Source organism: Paroedura picta, chromosome 6 (assembly GCF_049243985.1).
Source record: "Paroedura picta isolate Pp20150507F chromosome 6, Ppicta_v3.0, whole genome shotgun sequence".
Taxonomy (NCBI): Eukaryota; Metazoa; Chordata; class Lepidosauria; order Squamata; family Gekkonidae; genus Paroedura; species Paroedura picta.
This window is the reverse complement of record NC_135374.1, coordinates 89,552,661-89,576,247: the sequence shown is the minus strand read 5'-3', so window position 1 is coordinate 89,576,247 and position 23,587 is coordinate 89,552,661. Positions and strand designations below refer to the sequence as shown.

Here is a 23,587-nt window from a genome sequence, read left to right as displayed (position 1 = left end):
GTACCAAAAACATTTTAAGGGGGTGGGGGAACCTCTCATATTTCTTTCAAACAGCTGCACTAGCCAACAATGACACAGGCAATTTCATCAAGCAAGAGTCCCAACGTAAATGTAACTCATTTGATTGAAGGATTTAGGACAAGAGAGAAAATAGCCAAGTTGCACAGTGTGCAAAGGCCCCCATAATCCCACTCCAAGCTTGGCTTGGCACATTGTCTCCAGCCAACACTGCACTGTATGTACTGGAAGCAATTGTGCGGTCTGAATCCTTCATTGCAAGAACAAACTGTGATTTCGCAAAGCTCCCTAATGTGGCTTGAGTGGCAGTTTGCAAGGAGGCGACCTGGGTTAATGCTAGCTGTTAGCCCCATGCATGGGGAAAATAGGGGGAAAGAAGCATTCAGTCCCATTCACAGGGGTCTTCATAACGAAACCCTAAATCGGAGTCCTCTTTGGCTCAAGGATTGCCAGGCTTTTAAAGGATACCCCACTTTGTAGTCAAAGAAAGGAACCCCCCACCCTTCATTTGAATTCTTTTCTTTCTTTTTTTTTGCTTCTTCATTTGCCAGTTCTTCAAGAAATTGCAACCTACTTATTAAAACGCAATGTCTTTTTTTATCTGGTTTAAAAAGAACGTCAAGGACACAATCCAGACGAAGGACATGCTTGTATAAATCATGCTTTTGCCCTTTAGAATGTATGAGCAGGGTGTGTGCCTGTGTGCACGAGCAGGAGGGGGGCAGGATAAGTCCTTTCATGTTTGCCATTTTGGGTGCATTTTAAAGATATTTACCAACACACACAGCTGGCAGGATAGATGTCCTTTACATAAATAGCTGAAGAAGCCACCCAAAGGGCTGCTTCCCACACTTGCGTGGCAGCAGATGTGTAGGGAGAAGCTGCTAACTCTGCTAGTGTGCCACTGAAAATATTTTTAGAGTACATATAAAAGTCATAGGTATACTATGCTGTGCTGGATATAGATGCTATGGATTTCTACTGTTATAGAAACTTGAGGCTTTAAAATAAACTCCGCTTACTTGGCACATGTCTATGGGTAGGAATCTCTCTGCTACTTGGACAACTTTAAACAGCAGGTAGCATTATCAGGAGAGGCTATGATGAGACTGCATGAATATTAACATGTCCTTTGCAGATGCAGAACCCTGTCACTGGCCCCAACCTCTTTCTCTGTTCCATCTGAATGCATTGTTATTTTACTTATTTATTTATAGCCCACCTTTCTCACTGGGACTCCCAGCAGATTATACAGAGTAAGTCCATGCCAGCAGTGAAAGGAGACATCTCACAAACAATGCCATGGAGGTTAGATTGTAGAAATGTGGACCCCATCTGAGGTCTGAAAACAGAATTGAAACAATGCTTAGGTATTAAGACAAAACATTAAATGTTGTGAAAATTACACAGCAGGATTCTACCTACAGCAACAGGCAGTGTGAGATATAATACTATAGGCTATAGCGCCTGAAGTATAGTCTATATCCCCCAAGTAAGTTTTTAAATTGAAATGTGTGCAGAATAGCCTACAGACCTGGGTAGGAGTGGCCTAGAGAATGTAGGTGCAATGACTTGCAGACCTGTGTGACTAGTCCAGCACAATTTCATGGTGTACTGCCTAGGTCAAGGATTCCCAAGCAGGGGTCTGTGGACCCCTGGGGGTCTGCGGGAGGTCTAGAGGGGGTCCATGACCTTTTCCCTCCTACCTTAATTGACTTAGCCACAAGCTAAGGAACTGTCTGCCTCTACCCAGAAGGCTCGGTGGGTAGGTCATGGAAATAAAAATCAAAGGGGGAAGGGAGTTGGTTGTGGCATTATCTGGAGGGCTGGGCTGGCTTTTTAGCTCCTGACTTTCTTTCCAGCTTGCATGAGGCAGAGCCACTATAGTAGTAAATGCAGGGGGAGGGACTGAAAGGAGGGTGCATGTAGTGATGTCACTTCCAAGGGACATGGCAGGGAGGCCATGTATTGCAGGGGCTCCTCCACACCCAAAAGGTTGAAAAAGGCTGGCCTAGGCAATCCCACCCTAAGTAGGATGACTACTCTACAAAGGTTCTGAACAATATGTGAGGCATGAGCATTGTCCACTTAGCAATGCATGTTTGCCTATGGTTACAGTGCAGAAATGTTTCCCACTTGCACTTTTCTTTTAAACGCAACAATTGCTTTGTTGAACCACACCACAAATATATTTTGTGTGAAGATCCTGTCTCCATCATGCTGCTAAATACTTCTGGAAAGCTCACAAGCAAGGCCTTTTTTTATTGTTTGGTCTATGGTTACTGTTTGGTTCCACGTTCTGGCACTCAGGAATACACTGTTTATGTCTATGGAAGGTCAATTTAGCTTAAACTGTAATCATTTGGCCATTTCTGCATGGAGGGGTAAATCACGAGTGGCTTCCTGCTAGCAAATGTGGGATGGTAAATCTCACGTTTGAAGCCCTCCTCATGGGGAAGACCCCTCCTGCATTATCCCTCTGCCCTGTCAAGGCTTTTGGCCTCCTGGCAAGGCTGCAAGGGAAGCCATCCAAACTTCTCCCTCCGCTCCTTGGCTTGTCAATCACAGCAAGCCACCAATCACAACACAACAGTTCTGCCTCCCCCCTCCAGCCCTGAAATTTTTTTTTTTAAATAAGGCGCTTCCGCTTTGCTATGTAGTAATGCCATAACACAGATGCATTTTAAATAAAATCAACACTGCCCCATTAGTATGGAGAAACACCAGAATGATACAGCACCCCCCCCTTTGGGATTTGTAATGTTTTGTACTTTATTTCTGTCTGGGTAGATTTATGAGACACTGCACATTGTCCCAAGAAGACACTCTGTGATAATGGTTGGCACAGCTGATCAGCAACCCTGTAGAATCAGCAGAAGGGAGCCAGATCGCCTGCCCCCCCAGCTCATTTTCTACCTGCAGAAGACACAAATGGGACTACTTTTGCCTGCCCAAATTGTCAGAAGGCTGGACTGGTAGCAGAAGCCCCAAAATACAATTTGTGCTAATGGTAGGCTTAAAGACAAAGTGCACACATGGCTGAATGATCAGGAGAAAGCTGTTCAATCATCCCCCCCTTCCCAGGTCATTTCCCACCACTGTGTTTTGTCTGCCTGATCCCAAGAAGACCGTGGACACTTTAAAGATTTTATTTCACCTTGGATAATGTAGGTTTGTGGTCATACTCAATGCAGGAAATGGAGTGGGGAGGGGGGAACGAGGGCGGGACAACGCTGCTGAGACATCTCACGTTTCCTTCTCCATACAGTCTTTTCCCTGGTTGCTCACTGGTAGCTCATCAGTGGTTAGGGTGGTAAATCCAGTTTTCTAAATTCCCAAAATCGTGAGTTAAAAATGGTGAAAGCTTGATGCTGGAGAGCCTCAGGATGTTGGCGAAAGAATGTGGAGGTGGCTGAATATGCAGCCAACATGCAGAGGCTGTCCAGCTACAGTTTGCACGTGCAAAAATGGCCCAAGTATACTGCTGTATGGCAGGCTAGAAAGATCAGTCATTCAATAGAAGCAAACCATGGATAGTTTTTGCCCCCGTTTGTTATGTGCTTGTAAAGTGGATCAAGATATCTTTTAGTCTGAACCTTTTGTAGGATTTGAGTTTCCTGTTTCTGGAAAAGTAAAGCCAGTTGGGGATATTCACATAGATGTCTTCCATACTTACTTCCAGCATTCATTACATCTGCCATTTTTTATCAGATGTGCCAGTAGGCACTTGATGCCAAAATGTTCCTTTAATTCAAGCAATGTCAACAGTGGAATCTATGTATTTCTATGTATGTTACACTGAATGTGGCATTATGGGGTTTGCAGGCTGCCTAATGATCATATAATTCAGCACCACAGTCCAAAAGCTAAATAATTATGTTAAATTTAATAGCAGCAGATGCTATTTTGGCCTGCAGTTTTCAAGCCATCTTAAATAGCTTTGCTTGCAAGCCTCAACAGAAGGCAAGGATAGGCACCTGGCTTACCCATCCAGGAAGTTGTTCCACAACAATGGTTTGTGTAAAAATGATAACACTTTTCCCCATCCCATCTTTACACATGAATGGATGAACTTATACAAAATTTTGTGTTTCAAGGTCTCCTTCCAGTTGAAGGGAGAGATCTGATTTTTCATTCGTTCTTCCTGGTAATGTGTGTGCCTAAATCTTCTGTTTTCCTTCCAGCAGTCAGAGTGGGGAGCACAGTACAACTGGCATGCCTGGGTTCTCTGGCTGTGGACTCCAGGTGGACTCCAGGTGAGGAGCTCAGCAGAAAAGGAACATAGTGGCAGGGAGAAGTGTGTCTGGGCCACCCAGATCTCCCCTCTAGGTGTCTGCCCCACCACAACTGCTTCTGGGACTGGTGATCCTGCTCCTCACCTGGAGTCCACAGCCAGAGAACCCAGGCATGCTTCTCCCCATTGCCATGTTCCCTGCCCATCAAGCCAGGGCTGCAACTGTAAGCAGGGCACCGCTGCCAGGAGAAAATGCACAAAAGGACACAGAGCCCCCAACCTGGAGAGTAAGAGAGCCAGAGACTCACTGCAAGTGCAGCCCACAGATCCTACACCCACTGCCCAGGCAGCTCCCAGGGTCTGGCTTTCTCCACAGGCCTGGATCTTCAGGCACTGCTGCTCCTCCAATTTCAATTCCTTCACACGGCAAAGGCAAGGGCATATATGGCTGGCCATTCTCTTCCAACTCCAACAAGACACAATGGCAGCAGCAGTTGGGGTTCCAGCCAGCCACTAGCTACCATGTGAGCACCATTCATGTGTATACTCCACACAATGACAGGCATGTGCTCTCACCATATAGTGTTCCACACTATATAGTGTTCCACAGACATCACAAGGCACGTTACGTATGCTTCCAGTCAAGGTCTGAACTCTGAAGCAAATACACTGAGTAGAAAAAACTCCTAATGAATGTTGCATCTGCAGTTCCCCAGAGGACCAGAGCTTGAGATATGAGCTGAGATTGTAAAGCACCCAGTCAGGAGCTTGAGATCCAGCTGGGGATTGATGGAATAGCTAGTGGGGAACAAGGATTGCCTCTGTACTGTATCCAGTGATATGGCAAAGTTAATGGCCAATGAGAGGTTTCTGCTTAGGACCAATAAGGGTACTGGGTTGAGAGATCATTTTGTTCTGTACGTGTATATAATTTGGGGCTGTTAGTGTTTTTTTCTCAGTTTAGCTTTGCCTCTTATAAAATCATGCTGAGATCACAATAAAGATTGAGCTCCCAGTGGTCTTGGCTTCCTTGAAGCCACTGTTTTGGCAATGAACATTGCAAATCAAAACATTGATTTATTTATTTAGGGATTTATATCCTGCCACTCCCAAATGGCTCATGGCAGGTCACAATAAAATAATAAAATCCCCCCCCCCAAAACTCTCCATTAAAACCCAGTATAGCCAAATAATAACCCAACTGCAGCGATAAAAGCCTCTAGCTCCACCCGGTCCCAAGAAATTAATGCCTCGGGGATATGGGTGTGGACCAGACGTTAAGGTGCAGACTGTGGGGAGGGGTCCTGAAATCTTCCTGGCCCCAGCCTCAACCCAAGACCTGGTGGAAGAGCTTCATTTGTCTGGGCCTGCAGCTCTCGCAGGAGCTCATTCCACCAGGTCGGGGCCAGGACCAAAAAGGCCCTAGCCATGGTCAAGGCCAGGCACACTTCTCTTGGACCAGGGACTTTCAGCAGACTGGCACCCACAGAATGCAACACCCTGCAGGGGGCATAAGGAGGCAAGCAGTCTCTCAGGTACGTGGGACCCTGGCTGCGTATAACCTTAAAGTTTAATACCAAAACCTTGAACCTGATACAGCTGCCTCAGCACTGGTTGGATATGGGCCCTCCAAGATGTACCCATGAGGACCCTAGCTCCTGCATTTTGCACCAGCTGCAGATTCTAGGTCCGGGACAAGGGTAGGCCCGCGAGGAGCAAATTACAGAAGTCCATTTTAGAGGTAACCATTGTATGGATCACTGTGGCTAGGCAGTCCCGTGGCAGGTAGGGTGCTAGCAGCTGAGCTTGGCACAGATGGAAAACATCACATGGGCTGTTTCAAGGACCAGGGCCTCCAATGATAAGGAGGTATCCAAGGTCATGGCCAAATTCCGGGCTGTGGCTGAGATATTAAGCTGCACCTTGGCCAGGGTGGGTAGGCGCACTTCCTGTCCTGCTGCCCTTCTACCCAGACACAGAACCACTGTCTTAGAGGGGTTGAGTTTCAGATGACTCTGCTCTAATCATCTAGCTATCGCTCGCAAAAAAACTGGCAGATGTATCTGGGGGTGGGGGGAATCTGCCCAGCTGTCCATGAGGAGATAGCCCATTGACTTCAATGGAGTACCTCTGCTTAGGATGGCTCTGTAAGTGGCTCTGCATACTGCCCATAAGTACTTGAGCTTCTGCGTGTGGGAAAGCACTGTGCATTCCAAAAAAACAGCAGTTAGCATTTGTAGCATGGCACCATTCCAGGGTAGTGAGATCCTACACTCTTATGATGTGAATATGAAACGAATGCCACAACCATGAGGGTAAAACAAACAGTGTTGGTATTTACTACACACTCTCTGCTTCAAGTCCCATCTGGACTTCAGGCAGACGGAAAATACCCACACTCAACCCATATTGTTTTCTAAGCATGCTGGTGTAGTCTGGGAAGGGGGTGGTTCCCATATTGCAAAATGCATGTGTGAATGGAGCTCTGAAGAAGAACAGCTGTTCCTTTTTCCTCTGTAGAACAGGACTAGAAAGGATGAACAGAATACAGCTCATTTTAGCCTGAACAAGAATGTTTAGCTCACCAGTTTCTGTTTGTACCTGTTTCATTCTTATCTTAAACCACAGCTTCATTCTAACTATCCCTAAAAAGCGACATAAATGCCCAACTGGTTACATATTTTCTTAAAACAATACAGCCTCATTCTCTTTTCAGATACAATTATATTGAATAAAATATATCAGTAGCCAAGGGGGTTGGGCAATTCCTGGATATTTGAGGGTGGAGCTTAGGGAGGATGGGGATTGGGGTGGGAGAGACCTTGGGGGGGCATAAAGCCATAGAGTCCGCCTCCCAAGCAGCCATTTTCTCCAGGGGAATTAATTTCTTTAGCCTGGAGGTCAGCTGAATTCTGAGAGTTCTCCAGGCCTCAACTGGAAGTTGGCAGTCCTAGAACTCAAGATGTTATTTCAACCCTTTTCTATACAAATTTAAGACAGATATCACATAAGAAGCCCTAAAATGGCAGCATTTTCAAGAAGGAGTGACATTCAAGCCAAAGCTTTGCAGCTCTTCAACTTTGAAATCACCAGAAACTACAACTCTCTCTCTCTCTCTCTCTCTCTCTCTCTCTCTCTCTCTCACTCACTCTCTCTCTCTCTCTCTCTCTCTCTCTCTCTGTATGTGTGTAGGTAGGTAGGTGAAAACTCCCTGTATTCCAGGGAGTGGTACAGACCCATTAGCTAAGTTAGAGAAACATCTGGCCAGACTTATAAAGATCTAGTGTTCACCACATCTCTACAGACTGAGAGAAGAGACATATATTTTTGTAAATCTTTCTTCCTGGACATAACTACTCTTGGTTATTAAATTCTGATTTTCATGAAAAGGGCTGCACTTCAAGAAAGCCTGTTTTACCTGAGACCTATGGTATACATAGCAGAGATGTGGAAGTCACTGTCTTTCTAACCAGGAAGCACAGCCTCTCCTATTCAGCCCCAGTCTAAAAGCATTGGGAAGAATATTTGAAATGACTAACATTGTTATTGCTTCAGAACTTGATTCTGAAAGAGTAGCAGACACAGGGAGTGGCTTTGATATTGTTCTTCGCCTGTTGTGCTGTGCAGAGATCCGTTGTTTTCAAATTATGTCACATGTCATTGTACCACCATGGTGTGTCACACATGAAAACATGCTGCAAACCAACTCTGCATCGTTTCTATAATAATAGCAGCAAATACTATATCTTTCATTTACTAAGTGACATACGCTTATACGCATATAAATACCCCTAAGGAAACTGCTCCAATATTGCTATTTGAGCCGAGCAAATAACACATAACAAATATTTTATGTGACAAACTTCACTTCTTTCACTCTTTGCCAATCACAATTGTCTCTAATTTATTCATTATTCCAGCTTGCTTGACAAGCCTTCTGTCTAATTTTTTACTCTATGGTCTGATCGCAGGTATTCAGGATTCAAGCTGTATTGTTACCCGCTGATTGGCTACAGAAGTCATATGGCATCACCTCTTTTCATGACTAAATTTGCAAGAAATCTCCTGAGAAATGAATGCCTCTGCATGTGAATATTTTCTGGGTAAACAGGGATTGAAAGTAGTACTGTTGGTAGCAGTAGAAACGCCAAACATAGAAAGTTAAGCAAGCATGGGGAGAGGAAGGTGATTATGCAAACAAACCTGAATATTCATAGAAATATCTGCTTTATAATGCTAACTAAAATTATATTATTTCTCAGAGCCATTTTTATTTAGAAGAATAATTACCACCTGACAGTTTCCCCAGTAATAGCTGCTTTCCTTAGGGCTGGAATCAATATATGTATATATTCCAAACTGGTTCAAACCCCATTAATTTCTTAGAAATACTAAATGTTTTCTGCTGGAGAATATCATAGGTGAATTTATCTATGCTGTATATTGTATTTTTCCTCTTCTTCTGATCCTAAATTTTGCTTCTAGTGAAATTCAGTTCTGCTAGCTCTCTGCTAGCACTTGCTAAGGCCAAACTAAGAGCTAAAGCAGACATGGGAGTATCCTTTCGGCCACTATGAGGACACTGTCACCATTTTATAGTCATTTGAAAATGCCACAAGGGACTAATCCTGATCAGTTCTGCAGTGTGACATTGTTGTTCCTCACCCCATATCCTTTCAAGTGCTAAAACATCCACAGGGTGTTAAAAAGATATACAGAAAAACATCCCAAAGTGTGTGTTTGTGTGTTTGTTTGTGTGTGTATGCAGCAATTGCAGCATTTGTTAAGGCATGTGGGCGGGAGGAGAGTTGCTCACTCTGCTGTGCTGTGGGCATAATCAAGACTGTGACATTTTAAAATGAATTTGTCTTGGTGGCAGCCATGAGGACTCTGTCACATCAAGTTTGGCCCTAAGACCAAACTGCAATGTTATGAGAAATGAGGAATTCTGCCACTCAATGAATACTTCTTGGTGGGCTAGCACTATGGTAAACAAGATGCAGGATGGGACCATCTCAGTTGGCCAAGGAAGTAGAACACCTCTGACTACTTCACTGAGCAGTGTGTATTTATTTATTAAAAGATTTACACATTCCCTTTCCTTTTGGCTCATGTCTGAAGTCTTCCTCCAATCTAAGAAGCCTTTCTCCATCTTCATTAAGTATTCCACTGGGTATTTCAAGGATGGTTGGATCATTAATGCAGCTGGATAACTTCACATCCTCCCAAAGACTCCTTGTTTAGAATGGATCAGGATTTCATGGATATCATGGCAGCCATAGGATCATCCTAGTGGCCTAACATGTATAGCAGATTATGAATTGTATTTGTTGTTCTATACTCTGCTGGGTGGTGCTATTACTGTACTGGAAGGAGTAAGAGTGGATACCATTGTGTCTTTCAGTCTGTCTGCCAGGCTTGATGAATCAATTCATTGATGTGACCCTAAAGATTATTGGAAAAGATGGGTTTCCAGAAAGTCATACCATGATGCTGTCCCAGTTCACTGACTTGTTGAAAAACTAGTCAAGTTCTGGAACACAGGGATCATTTCTGCACTGGGAACTTTGCTGTCCTGGCTACAGTGTGGGAGCACAAATCCTGGGTGGACAAGTTGCCCTAGTGCAAATGGTCCCCTGTTCGGGAGCAGAAAGAGGTGGGGGAACTTGTCTCGGTTCAAACTCCAGCTGGCAGCCTGGTGCATAACCGTTGGTGTAGAAAAGGTCAGAGTTGATGCAAGTGGTATACTTGTCTCCAAGTCTCCTACATACTTCCCTCTGATACTGCAGGGTTTTAGGGTATATAGGATTGTAGCAAGAACAACAGTTTGTCCATTGGTGTCAGAATTCTCAGGATAAGGCCCACGGAACTCAATTGGGACCCCCTTCGTAAATCTACCCTGTGGCAATAGTGAAAAAGAAACTGATTTCACCATCACAATCGTTTCCATGTATCCGTCCACTGGAGATTTTGCCTCACAATGGCCCATTATGCATGGCTGCCGAAACGGCAATTTCGGGTCACATGGAAAACACGGAGGGGGAAGACCCGAAGCACACCGGTTATGCACGGGACGGGGCGCGATGGTGGCAAAACCCAGAGTAACCGATTATGCACGCGGCGCCGCTTCTGGTTGCTCCCCGGTCACCCGGAAGCTGCGCTTTTTTCCGCATTTCACTAACGTGGCTTTTTCGGCGGCATGCACCGAAGCTGCGGCTGATTGCAGCCGGCACCGTGCGTTATCAGTGATTTTAGTCGCCGCCATTCCACCCCGAATGTGCGTTATTTTCCCCGTGCATAATGGGTCTATAGAAGTAGATGTCTCACACTTCTAAAACATTGTGCTTTGTATCTTGTGTACAGTAATTTTGCCAAACACATACAAGGATTACTATACCTTCTAGGGAAAAACAAACACAGCTCATTTGCATGTTACAATTAATTAGAAGAAGAAGAAAAAGAAGAGCTGGTTCTTATATGCCGCTTTTCTCTCGCTGAAGGAATCTCAAAGCAGCTTACAATCGCCTTCCCTTTCCTCTCCCCACAACAGACACCCTGTAAGGTAGGTGATGCATGAAAACTTGCAAGTGACCACCACATAGTATTGAAATTGATTTTTTAAAAATATAGTATCGTGAGAGAACCCCAAGAGAACAGTGGAGGTATTCATTATTCCACAGTAACTGGTGAAGGCAAAGAGAAGGTTGAGGGATTCAGGCAGCTATGCTATGTAAATAATCTAGCAACTTGACAATGCCCTGTAATTTCTATAGATATAAATATTGCAAACTTGTGAGCATATCTGCAAAGAGAAATCCTGTAAAAATTGACAGGGACCTGTTGAGACCGAGAGAAATTTACTATTAAGTAGTAAATTCTGACCTTGAGACATACCATTATGCTTTGCAGCATTTTAATACTTGCTCCTCTGACCTTTTCTCACTTAATTATGGTAATACTGAATGTTGTTCTTAGTTCCAACCAACCCCTTTGGAATGTATGCAAGTGTAAAATGAGATCTCACAAAATCTGTTACAATGAATCGAGATTAAGGAAAAATCCCTAGACAAAACTCTTCAGAAAACTAAAATACTTTTGTACATTTTACTGAAGTTCCACTAGGTGGAAATCAGATCTTGCTTCCAATTATGAAAACAGTTTGGGACCAGTTAAGCAATGGAATTAGGGTTTTGAGACACATGGCTCTTATGTTTCACATCAGTTATAACCTTGTCTGTGATCCTCTCCCTTTCCAGACTCATCCAATAAAGGTGACCTACGTAAATATTGATTCACTGTTTGATGGCCCCACTTCTTCCTCCATGTGACTGCCTGGTTGTCTTCAGAGTGCACCCATATGGGAGAAATGGCTTTGTACACACCTCTTCTTCCTGATCTGAGACACTAATTTCAAGATGTTTGTGATCACAGGGAGGGGGCTGTTGTGCAACCACTTCTTCCATGTGGTCACACTTTGCATGCCACAACCAATTGTATGGAGGCAGGAAGTGGAATCAGTGCTCATACCCAATCTCCCTACCCATGCATTGAATCAATGCATGAAGGTAGTGGTATTTATACTAGTCTACTATCAAACTACTACGGGTATTTTTATGATGGTATTTATTATGGTAACCATGGCTTGCTTCTAATGAGAACGAACTGGGAAATCCTCATAGTATGGTCCCTCTCCCTTCTTCTCTACTAGGCTTTCTCACCAGGGTTTCATGAAACCTGGGGGTTTCTTGATGGCCCTGGAAAGGTTTCCCAAATGAGTGGGAGAATTAATTTTTAATATATTTTTAAAAATTTGTTAAACATTTATTGGGTGATAGGACCATATATGGTCATGTGAACCTACCCACCCACTTCCAATGGCTAACAACGGTCCTGGAGGGGTGGGAAAGAGAGGGGCCCTGAGTGGGTATGTACACAGCATGCTTCCCAATCCATATTCAGCAAAATCATGTCACTTCTGGGGTTTCTTGAAGCCTGAAGAATATTTTAGGGCTTTCTCAATGGCAAAAAAGTTGAAATACTCAAGTCACAGCTGACTCATGGAGACCCTGTTGGGTTGTCAAGACAACACATGTTCAGAGACGGTTTGCCAACGCCTGCCTCCAAGTCATGACCCTGGTTTTCTATAGTGGCCTCCCATGCAAATACTAGTGGATTGAACGTGCTTTGTTTATGATATTGCTTGACCTTCAAGTCCACATGCTGTTTGAACCCTGTGTATCTGAGGGACTGCCTCTCCCAATACTCCCCCAGAAGAGCACTCAGGTCATCAAGTGCCTCTATGATGTCAATCCCTGACCCAAAAGAAGTATGTCTGGCATCAATCAGTGGTCAGGGCTTTTTCAGCCCTAGCCCCAACCTGGTGGTATATGCTGCCAGCAGAGATCAGGGTCTTGACGGAACTATCAAAATTCCGCAAACTGGAAACTGGTGCAATTCTGTGAGTGTATGGTTGAGGCCAAAGAAAGCAACAAAGTCTCCCCCTCTCTTCTCAGACCATACTCCACAGACTAGGAACAAGGCCAATTGGGAGAATAGATAGGTACTTAGAATGATATTTTTAATGCTTTTACTGTCTATGGTTTTATTGGAATTGATTAATGTTAATTTTTAACATGTTGTACACTGAGTCTTTGTAGGGGGGGGTTATATATTGCAAGTAATAATAATAATGATCTGAATTGTTGAGGCAGCAATAAAATAAAATAAAATAAAATAAATTCAAAGAAACGAGAAGTATAAAACATACAAGTTGGAATTAAATCAGAGTAAAAATCCACCACTAAGTCATCTTGAGAGCAAACTGGAACAAGTTACAGTAAAAACCCTTTCGAATAGCCTGGGTTTTGGTAGCAACACAGAGGAGCATTCCCCTGAAGTAAAGGGCAGTTTTTGAGGGCGGATTTTATGGACCCGTATCTCTAATAAGTGCCCTCTGCTGCTCTTATACCCTGCCCACTACAGGACATAGCTCCAAATATCTCCAAGAATTTCTCAGTGCAGAGTTGTCAATCCAGAGTGAGTAATATAGAAAAGTATTTTTAACTAATTGTCTTGAAACTCCTGCAATGTCTCTCCTGAACTCTCTCTCTCTCTCTCTCTCTCTCTCTGCTTCTTTGCTGTTACTTCCTGTAGCTGTTCTGTTTCTCTCTTCCTCTGTGTCCCTGAATTACTTCCTCTATCTACTTTCTTAATTCATTCAGCTCCACCTGCACTAACACATTTAAGACCTTGAATTGTGCTAAGAAACCAATAAACAGCTACTGCAGTGTTTGAAACAAAAAAGTGTAATATCTGTGTTTTTTTTCAGTGGTTCCAACAAGCAATTCAGCTTGTTACACTAATTGAATCTCCCTAGAAATCTTCCAGGGCAGACCCATGGACAGTGTACTACAATACCATGATGTAGACCAGGGGTAGTCAAACTGCGGCCCTCCAGATGTCCATGGACTACAATTCCCAGGAGCCCCCTGCCAGCATTCGCTGGCAGGGGGCTCCTGGGAATTGTAGTCCATGGACATCTGGAAGGCCGCAGTTTGACTACCCCTGATGTAGACTATAATAAAAATAATTTAGGTTACTGTGGCATGGATTACTATGGCCAAGTCAGCTGAGTTCAAATATAATTGTAATTTATCAAAGAAATGTTGAAGAAACAATGCACTCTTGACTAGTTTATTAACTTGCTTCTCCAGTAGAAGAAAGTGATCCAACCTTACTGCCTATCTCCTTATGTATGAGCCTGTTATGAGAATGCTTCTGTCCAAGTGTAATATGCCCTGTGAGTAGACTAATCTCATGGGGGCAGTACACACAGGCCAATTCACTGATTGCACTGAAAAGAACAATCAGGAAGTTGACTGCATAATTTCCAGTTGTTTCAATGGAGGTTCGGAGAGGCTCTTTGGAATATATGGATGATATACAGCAAAAAATGTTTGTTCAGTTGCGTCCACAAATCATGCTTTTCCATGGCTTTTTTAAGAGTCATAATTAACTTTTAAAAATTGTTTATAAATTCAGAATTAAACATTAATGACTGGTGAGCAATATGGGTGTGACAAAATAATTAAAATAGCATTAATACTTCTGTATCTGAAGATGAAGCAACTTGATTTTCTTTTCCTTCAGGCAGAGTCTACCCTGGGCTGTAAATTTCTCTCCTTCTTTGAACCTCACACAAACTGTATTTAATGAAAAAGATATCCCTGGGTGTAACTTTGTTCTGATAAAGTCATCCCAAGGGTGGATTTTCCACAGAAGTGTATGGTATAAATAACAGGATTTTCTGGTCACTTTTCCCCTGCTGATTCCAAAGTTCCTTTTCTGCTCCCTTCTTGGGAAATATTAGATTTCCAAAGTAGCTTCTGGGCTAAGCAGCTTGGTTCTGCCTCAATAATGGAACAATGTAAATGCCCTTTGGTTAACTTCACTTCTTTAGCTATGGTGCAAAGCTAGCTTAATGTGTATCTTTGGTCATTTTACAAGCTACTCAGATTGTTTGGAAAGACTTTAAAAAATAAAGATCATAGTGAAAGCCACAATGTTTTAATTTTTGACAAGGATACGAACTTTTTGAAGCTATGAACTTTCCTATTGATAGCTGGACTATTATAAATCAAAGGTATCACAAATACTTCTGTGAAATAAAATGCTCAAGATATCACCTCACAAAAGTGAACACTGTACTTTTGAAATCGGGGTGATAAAAAACCTTTTTCCATATTTGCTTGCCCAACGACATGAAGGAAGCAAATATGAAAAGGAAAACTTTAGCAAGTGTTAGGAAACAAGAAATGTTATAAAACCCTGTAAGCCGGGTTAAAAATACTTCTTCAGAAGTATCTCAGACTGGCCAATCTAGGGCCTTTTCTGCCTTGGGGTTTTTGGTGGGTTCATTGTGCATTCCTGCCTGATTATTGTTCCCCCATTTGCCATTCCACCCTGCTTTCTGAGTGAATGTCCCTTGGAGTTTTTTTTTTTTGATCTGCACTGATATTTCAACCTTCCGGTTTCAGTACACATTCCATATACTTTTTCCCCAGGTTTTAAAGAGTAGATATATTACGATTCTTCCAGTTTATTTGCCCCAAAGCCAGTCTTTTCCTGCAGAAACATTGTCAGATTTCCTCCCCTGTGCTCTTCTGCCACGCTTAGGATGCCAGTCCTCCACTCCTAAACATCTACATTGTGATATATGTCCACCCACCCACCCACCCACCTCCCTCCCTCCTCCCTCAATCTTTGGTGTATACTGTAAGACTTCTATTTTTATTCACAAAGCAAAAAATGACAAGGGGCCCATTTCAGTTCACTGCTTGCAGACAAGCTACCTCTTCCTGGTGGGTCTGGAGAGGCAGCTCACTTGATGGCAGGATCCAGTTTCCTTTCCCCTGACTCAGCTTCTTGCCCTCTTTTTCCTTTCATGGCTGCAGCACAGGCTGCTCCAGGAGCATTAAATGGTTCATAGCCCATAAGGAAAAGACAAGTTATTTTTGAAAGTTTTAAATGGAAAGCAGTGTGTTATTTTGCCAATTCTTTGATGGGGAAGAATTACTGGCCAATGGTAGAATTAAACTAACATTTCTGTCCCTAGGTTACTTCCCTCCCACCTAAGCCACTTGAACAAGCTGATATAGTTTACAATAAAATATTTCTACTACCTGATAAAGTCCTCTCCCCCATCTCCCATCACTTCAATGGACTAGTAATCTTCTCCTCCCCCCCAACCATCACTTCACTGGACTAGTAATCTCTGAGAGAAGTTCAGAAACTTGTACGGTTTTCCAATACTGACTCTGCAGAAGACTTTGCACCTCAAGGTCCATAGAAATATATTTAATAATAATAGACAGAGGCCTAATCTTCTGTTGTGTGATGACATCCATTTTTAAATTCTGACATGGAGAACTAGTACATAGGGGCTTGTTTTCTAAATATGGGAAAGATTAAAACTTCTGCATATTATTACAGAAAAAGGCATGCGTTCAACTGTTAACCATGTGCTCATTCCACATGAGGAACAGGACAAAATGTCTCCCTCTCATCTTCATCATGTTAGGACCCAATGGTGACTGGTTGGCCTTCAGCATAATGGGGGATCAAAGCCCCCCATGGATGAGCCTGCATTATTGGAGATCTTATCCCTGTACTCACATACAGGCTTCACTGTCCACTTCTGTTTTTTTTTTATTGGCTCCCACACTGTGAAATGGCTTTCTTGAATTTAAATGTTTATAAAATTGTGCAAGGCAGAATGATTTAGTTATATTCTGACTGCTGGTTATTTGTCTTAAGTGGACATGAGCCACTTTTTAAAGATATTATTGCTATTGTAATTTGTATTTAGATAACTTTTTTAGTCATGTCGAATCACCAATGGGAAAAAAACAGGGTAAGAATGTTTGAGATTGCCTCAGCTTGTAGAAGACAAGTCAACTTCTGTATGCATATTTCTGTTTTTGTTACTGAGTGATTTTTGGTGGATATGTTGGTATCACTTGTTGTATCATTGGAACAACTTAAGGCAGAAAAGAAACATGATAATATTTAAAGTATTTAATAAATCTTTCAAAATAGAAATATCTTTTCTTCCACAATAAACTAACAGAATGGAAAGTCAGTCTAATGACCTCTGGTAGTCAATTTTGACCTCTATAAAGCCTTTTTCAGGACTTATATCTACATCGCTGTTGCATAGATAATTTTCTTCTATTTTTATCTTGTTTATTTTTTGCCTCAGATTGTTTTCCATTGATACAACCTGTTCTGTTTGGCCATTTTTTTCTTGTTTCCTCAACATTTGGTATCATTTGTTGAGCACTCCCATTCAAACTTGATTGCTAAGCTCCACTGCATTTCCAAATATGATTGGGGTTAGAAATTGGAACCCTGGCTTTATTATGTGACCTGACTCCGTACATGATGATAATGATGTTAGCTATTCAGTCGAGTTTGACTTTTGGGGGACCTATCTGTGGAAATGAATAGGACATTACCCCAAGGATCCACACATCATAAAGCATCTTCTTCACATCTATATTGTACTACATAGTACAGGGTTCTGGACTTTTACTTGAAATATTGGAATTTTTAGAGAAAGTATTGCACAATACCCAGAAAACATTATTACTTTCTGAAGCCCCCTTTTATTTTCAAAAACTCATCAGCAAAACTTCCATTGGATTGTGTTGCAGTCATTCTTCAGTAAGATGAACGTACAAACAAATTATATTACAAGTCTTCAGATTTGGCACATTCATTTGCCATTCTATTTCAATGAGATGGGTCACCTGCAATTACAACATCTATGAAAACACCAAGCAATTTTCAGTCAAGGTCTCTTGATTCCTCATGTTAGTGTATGTGTGCTGATAGGGGTAAGTTGCCTTACATTTTACCACAGAGATGAAGTCTCAAGTTTTTGTACCTTCATAGGTTAACAGACAGGGCTTATTTATATAGGGTTTTGATTGTATTCTGAATGCACATCGCCTCTTGTATTATCTTGGAGCACAAGTTCTGGATCACAACCTCTTGCCATACCTAAGACAAACATCCTAGATGGCAGAAAGAAGCCCTGTTGCTAGTTATTTTTCTCCTTTGCTATCATATTCCATAAACGCTAGCACTGCTAACTCTAGGTTGAAAAATTCCTAGGGATTTGCAGTAGTACTACAACTTGGGGGGAGGGCTCCAAAAGGATGCAGTGTCATAGAGGCCACCTTCAGAAGCTGCTATAACTACAGGTTAACTGATAACTGTAGTCTGGAGATTTGTTATAATTCCAGGAGAATTCTGCTCCCAGCTGGAGGCTGGCAGACCTATAGTGGTCTGAAATTTAATATATTAAAGTTTTATGTTCATTTCCTCCAGAAATCTTGCACAGGGATGTGTCTGAGATCAAATAAGATGAGTATGAAAACTTGTTCCTCAAGAGCTAAGAAATAAAGCCCATTCTTACCAATATCAATGAAGTTCAGTGATAAAGTCTTGCAAAGGTACATTGTTTTAGGATAAAAGTTTTGATGTGTTATTACTGTTAATAATATTTATATTCTGCTCTTCCCCAAATACTCCGGGTGATTAAAAATGTGTAACTCAAATGAACAGTCGGAATTAAGGATTTCTAAGAACTTTAAAACTAATTTACTTGAAGCCATCTCCTTCTCCCAGGAGAAAAGTGCCCCTCCCTAGATCAAAGTGCCTCTGGAGATCATCTGTGAGGGCAATCCATGGCCAGATTGGAGGCTTAACTGTATCAAAGTTGATGGATGGGTCATGGTGGAATGACATGATTTTTTTTCCATGAAAAAGCCCGCAAAAACCTCACCACTAATGTATAATCACATGATTTTGGGCAGGCTAAGAGCATCAAAGATTGAATTGTTTTAAATAATTGTGCTGGGTATGAGCTAGCAGAGGCAGTAGAGGCTGCAAAGTAATCCCTTTTAGTGGTCTTTACTGCCATCTCATAAACATTTATAAGCAACTTATAAAATGTTCCTGAAGCTTTGTTGTGAGGTTTCTGCCAAACTTGCTTAACTGTCTCAGTTCTTACTTCTGCTCGTGCAGCTCTGAGATGTATCAGTAAGCCAACTAGGAATTGGAATGGAATGGACATTAGGGACCAACCTTGTTGATGGCTTTGGAAAGACAGCTATGCCAGGCTTCCATCAGGACATCTACAGAATTGCTGGGAGAGATGGTGCACTGGATTCCACAGGGCATTCTTGAAGCCTATTGGATCTATAAGTCTCCTTGGGCGAGCATAAATCTGCTCTCAGCCTTTACATGGAGGGAACAGGTTGCCAATTCAAGCCTTTAGAGCAAAATTGTTGGACCATAGCACTCTAGTAGATAGTTAGACCAATATGTACCTTAATACCAAAGATTAAGCTCAGGGTTTGGCCTGCTTGGTATGTGGAAGCAGTAACAAATTAAGGGAGTCCCAGCATTGCCATGGCAGACACCAGGTATGAAGACTGCATGGAGCTGGTCTTCTCTGTGTGGATGTAGAAGTTCCCAAAAATTATCAGCCTGGGGAACTGCAAGGCCCACCCAGTCATCAGCTCCAGCAGGGTATGTTATTTGACCAATATAGCAGACTGATGGCCAAAATCTTCACTACATCACTCATTCATTCAGTACCTGGGATGGTTGAGGTGGGGAGTGCCCTAAAGGAGAAATACTCTCAAGTCAGTATCATAGAATCATAGAGTTGGAAAGGGCCATACAGGCCATCTAGTCCAACCCCTAGTCCAGCTCAATGCAGCTGTCCAGCCACTGCTTAAAGACTGCCAGGGAGCTCACCACCTCCTTAGGCAGCTGGTTTCACCACTGAACTACTGATTGTGAATGTCTCCCTTGATATCTAGCCAGTAATGTTCTACATAAAATTTAAAACCATCACTGTGGATCCTATCATTTGCTGCCAACAGGAACTGATCCCTGCCATTCCCCAAATTAAAATCTTTCAGATATTTAAAAAGAACAATTTCATCCCCTCTCAACCTTGAACATTCCCAGGTTCCTCAGTTTCTCCTCATAGGACTTGGCCACCAGAAGTTGGATCATCCTCTTCACTCTCCTCTTCATCCTCTCTATTTTGTCCATATCCTTTTTGACATGAGGCTCCCCATAACTGTACATAGTACTCCAAGTGAGGTCTGACTAATGCAGTATATAGTGAGACTATGACATCTTTCAATTTTTGAGGTGATTCAACTCCCTTTCCTTGACCTTTTGTCCAAGATTGGTGAAGAACTGAGAAACTGGGAGGAGCCAATTCTTTCAGGGCAACAGTTTTTCCCTCTTGCATCCAGGTCTCACTTACTCATGCCAGGCCCACATTTTGTTCTAAGAACAAGCTCTGTAGAACAGCAGTCTTATTCTTTATGGGCCTGGTATTACACAACACCAATATTGGATGAAGGCTATTACTCCTTGTCCCAAGACCTTTGTATCTCAGGATGGAATGAAAGTTAGAAAGGGTGCAAGTATCCCATATCTCCCACAACTTTGTTTAAACCAACTTTGCCCTCCACCATAGAGGTGATATGAGCATGTGCATGAATGGGCCTGATCATCTTTTCAGTTATTTAGGTTAAACCTGGCAAACTTCGTTCATACTTGGCTGTCTAAACCTGAGAAGTAATTTTATCACTTCATATTTTACAACATAGTAAGCAGCTACTGGCTAGAAAGTTAAAGCAGATTTCAGAGGTAATTCCAGGATTCAAACAAGAATGCTGCTTGGGCTTTGTTGCCAGGAGGAGGGTGGATATAGAGTTTTGAAAGAAGAAATCATAGCCTAAAGTGACACCCTGTACTGTACTGTTAAATTTTGGTGGGGAAGTGGCTCAACAATTTCTCTCAATCCCCCATAAATGAACTGTTTGCTTGCTTTGTCACTATTCTACTATAGCTCTATACTGATCAAGCCTGCTTCATTGTAAAGCTAAATGAATGCAATATTAAAACTTATTTGTCATCGTAGGCAGTGATTACTTTTGTGCTAATCAAAGTGGATAAAAAGCAATCAGTTTTGATACTAACACTGCACGTCTCAAACTTTTTGTGGCCTTTGCGGCAACAAAATATGCTTAACGCGGTATCATAAACAATAAAGATTGCATGGAAAACAAAATGACAATACTAAGAGATTATAAACTATTAAGCATCCTGGACATCATTGTCAACACTCAGTTAATTTGTATCTGTGTATATTTATACCATCTGAAATGCTGAAACACAGTTATCATAGTTGCTAACCCAAAGGATGGCCAACTCCATTTGGGGCTTGTTGAGAACTGATCTCCAGGAAATTTTAACTTTGGAAGATAGATTGTGGGCACTACATCCCTCACCTGCTCCCTCCTCTTCACAAATTCCACCCTCTCTAGACACAACCTTTAAATCTCCAGGAATTTCTCAGGCCAAAGGTGGCAACCCTACCTATTGCTTAACCGGCTTTGCTAGTGCAATAGCACCTAGTGCTAGATAAATTAACTTTGCAGTGGAGCACTGCCTCTGCAGTGGAAATGGTGTAATTTAAGCAAAAGCAAGGCCAAGGATCCAAGCCAGGATTCCCTAACCACAGTCACCAAAAGTTTAGACCAAACAAAACATGCAATGCCATGAGAACGTATCCTTTGGGTGACTTTCCAAGAGATGGGAATGCAGTATCTCAAACATGGGCATCCATCCAGAAAGTCATGCAATCATAAATGTGCAGGGATGCAGAACATACCAAGCAGATAAGCCTATGAAGTCTAGGTGTACCTATAGTTATCTTGCAAAATCCATGTACAATATAATTCCAGTGATTTCATTGGGGCATACGTATGCCTGTCGTCCTCTGGACTGCATTTGAAGAATCAGACTTTCAACAGGGACGTTATGCCAGGAAATAATACTCCACACTAGGGTTGCGTGCTCTGGTGCACTTTGGCAAGCTCCGAAGTGTGAGGCAGCTAGTGCTATCCGCCTCAGGCTTCAGTGCTCACCGAAGTGGCCGGAGCATGCCGGAACGCACAACCCTACTCAACACCAAATGGTGATGGGTGCCAAGTTACTTTTAGTACAGCTGTTTGGAAGTTGAAGACTCCCAATGATCTATTCCAGGGGTAGTCAACCTGTGGTCCTCCGGATGTTCATGGACTACAATTCTCATGAGCCCCTGCCAGCATTTGCTGGCAGGGGCTCATGGGGATTGTAGTCCATGAACATCCGGAGGACCACAGGTTGACTACCCCTGATCTATTCCATTATCCAATTAATTCAACATGTTTGGATCAATTTACTCCTATGACCCAAGACGAGATATACTTTGCTGGGAGTAAGTCATGATGATGTCTTTGACTCATAGTTCAAGTTCAGGATCACATTTTCAGCCTACATTTGCTGTATATTAACATAGCTGGAATGTGGATTGGGTCATACACAGCCCATAGATATGGGCTATTATTCATTACAACCACTGAGCAAATTGCTCCATTTGCTTTGTTTAGGGGTTATAGTTTTATTTTCCACTGTGCATAGCACCTTGCTCCTGTTTGAACACGAGGTACGGTACACATGAGTCTGACCCTAATGTTTAAACAAGATATCAGCTTATTGTTTTTATTTAAAGGCAAGGATTTATGGAAGAGCACAGATATGCTTGTAAAGCTGTGTTTCTGAATCCTGACATATTGTCTGAGGTCTCTCCAGAGTATAAAAATAGCATGTAGCTCCCCATGGCCCAATCCATATTTCAAATCATGGGCCAACGAATACGCGGTCGATTTTAGATGACTTATTGCGGAATGTGAATTGGTGCCAGGTTGAGACTAATATTTAGGCAACACGATATTTACTGATATGTTTCATCCTTGCATGTGATGTTCCACAAAATATACAAAAAATGTTACAAACAGTTCTGTTCTTTGGAATAACATATTTATTTGCCTCCCCCATTAGGTGTAATGGGTGTCATTGCTTCTCTGCCAAAGTAGCTGAAAGGGGCTATGTACACGCACCGTTCCTTATTAGCTGTTAAAAGAGATCTCTAAATTCGCAATAGAATCCAGCATTCTAAACCTTCTCGTATAATATCTGCAGCAATCTGCACTTATGTAATTTTTGGTTAAGTCAGTACTGGTGTACTTAGTGGCTAAAAAATTAAAACAAGTGAATATGGATAACGTGGATGGGGGGGGGAGAGAAATACAAAGGCAAGCAGGGTGGGTGGGGGGAGCAACCTCAAACAGCCATGCAGCGTTAAACATATGCCAAAGTAAACAATAGTGTTAAGGTCTGCCACAGTTTTGCCCTGCAGGTAGACGTCAGGCAGCACAGAAGGAAAGCAAATGGAAAGGAAAACAGAAAGACAGTACAGGATGTGGAAGAGATGCCGAACCCTGGAAGTATGAACGGCCCAATTGTGATCCTCAAGTCACATTATCAGCCATGCAAAACAGGACATACCTTTCTGGCTTGCTCGTTCTGTCGGCTGAAACAAAGCAGTCCCATTCTCAGCGGGAGGCCAAATCAAAATGAAATTTTATTTAGTCTGCACTGTCCCCAGATTGGGTTTCAGAATGACTGCTTTAGGAGATAGCATGGATATGGCTGATGCATGCTTTGCATATGAAACTGCAGTAGGGGGGAAAAATCTACATAATCAAAAAAATCTGTGCTGTGTGCATGGAAAACACACACACAGATAACACACAAAAGCCTGGACATTAGCAATTCAACTGCCAGGAACATTTGCTGAAATGACCTTTATGCATTAAGTGAATTGTTTCCAAAAATAGTCATTTTGTGTAAATG

The 23,587-nt window shown here is 42.3% G+C and overlaps 1 long non-coding RNA gene across 1 annotated transcript in view; it reads right to left on the bottom strand.

Annotated features, from left to right (window-relative positions):
• Positions 1–23,378, bottom strand: part of LOC143840271 (uncharacterized) — a 195,030-nt gene extending 171,652 nt beyond the window's left edge. The window contains exon 1 of the long non-coding RNA XR_013232100.1: positions 23,240–23,378. This is a non-coding gene — a long non-coding RNA (uncharacterized LOC143840271). The remainder of the gene's footprint in view (positions 1–23,239) is intronic.
• Between the last annotated feature and the right edge of the window lie 209 nt (positions 23,379–23,587).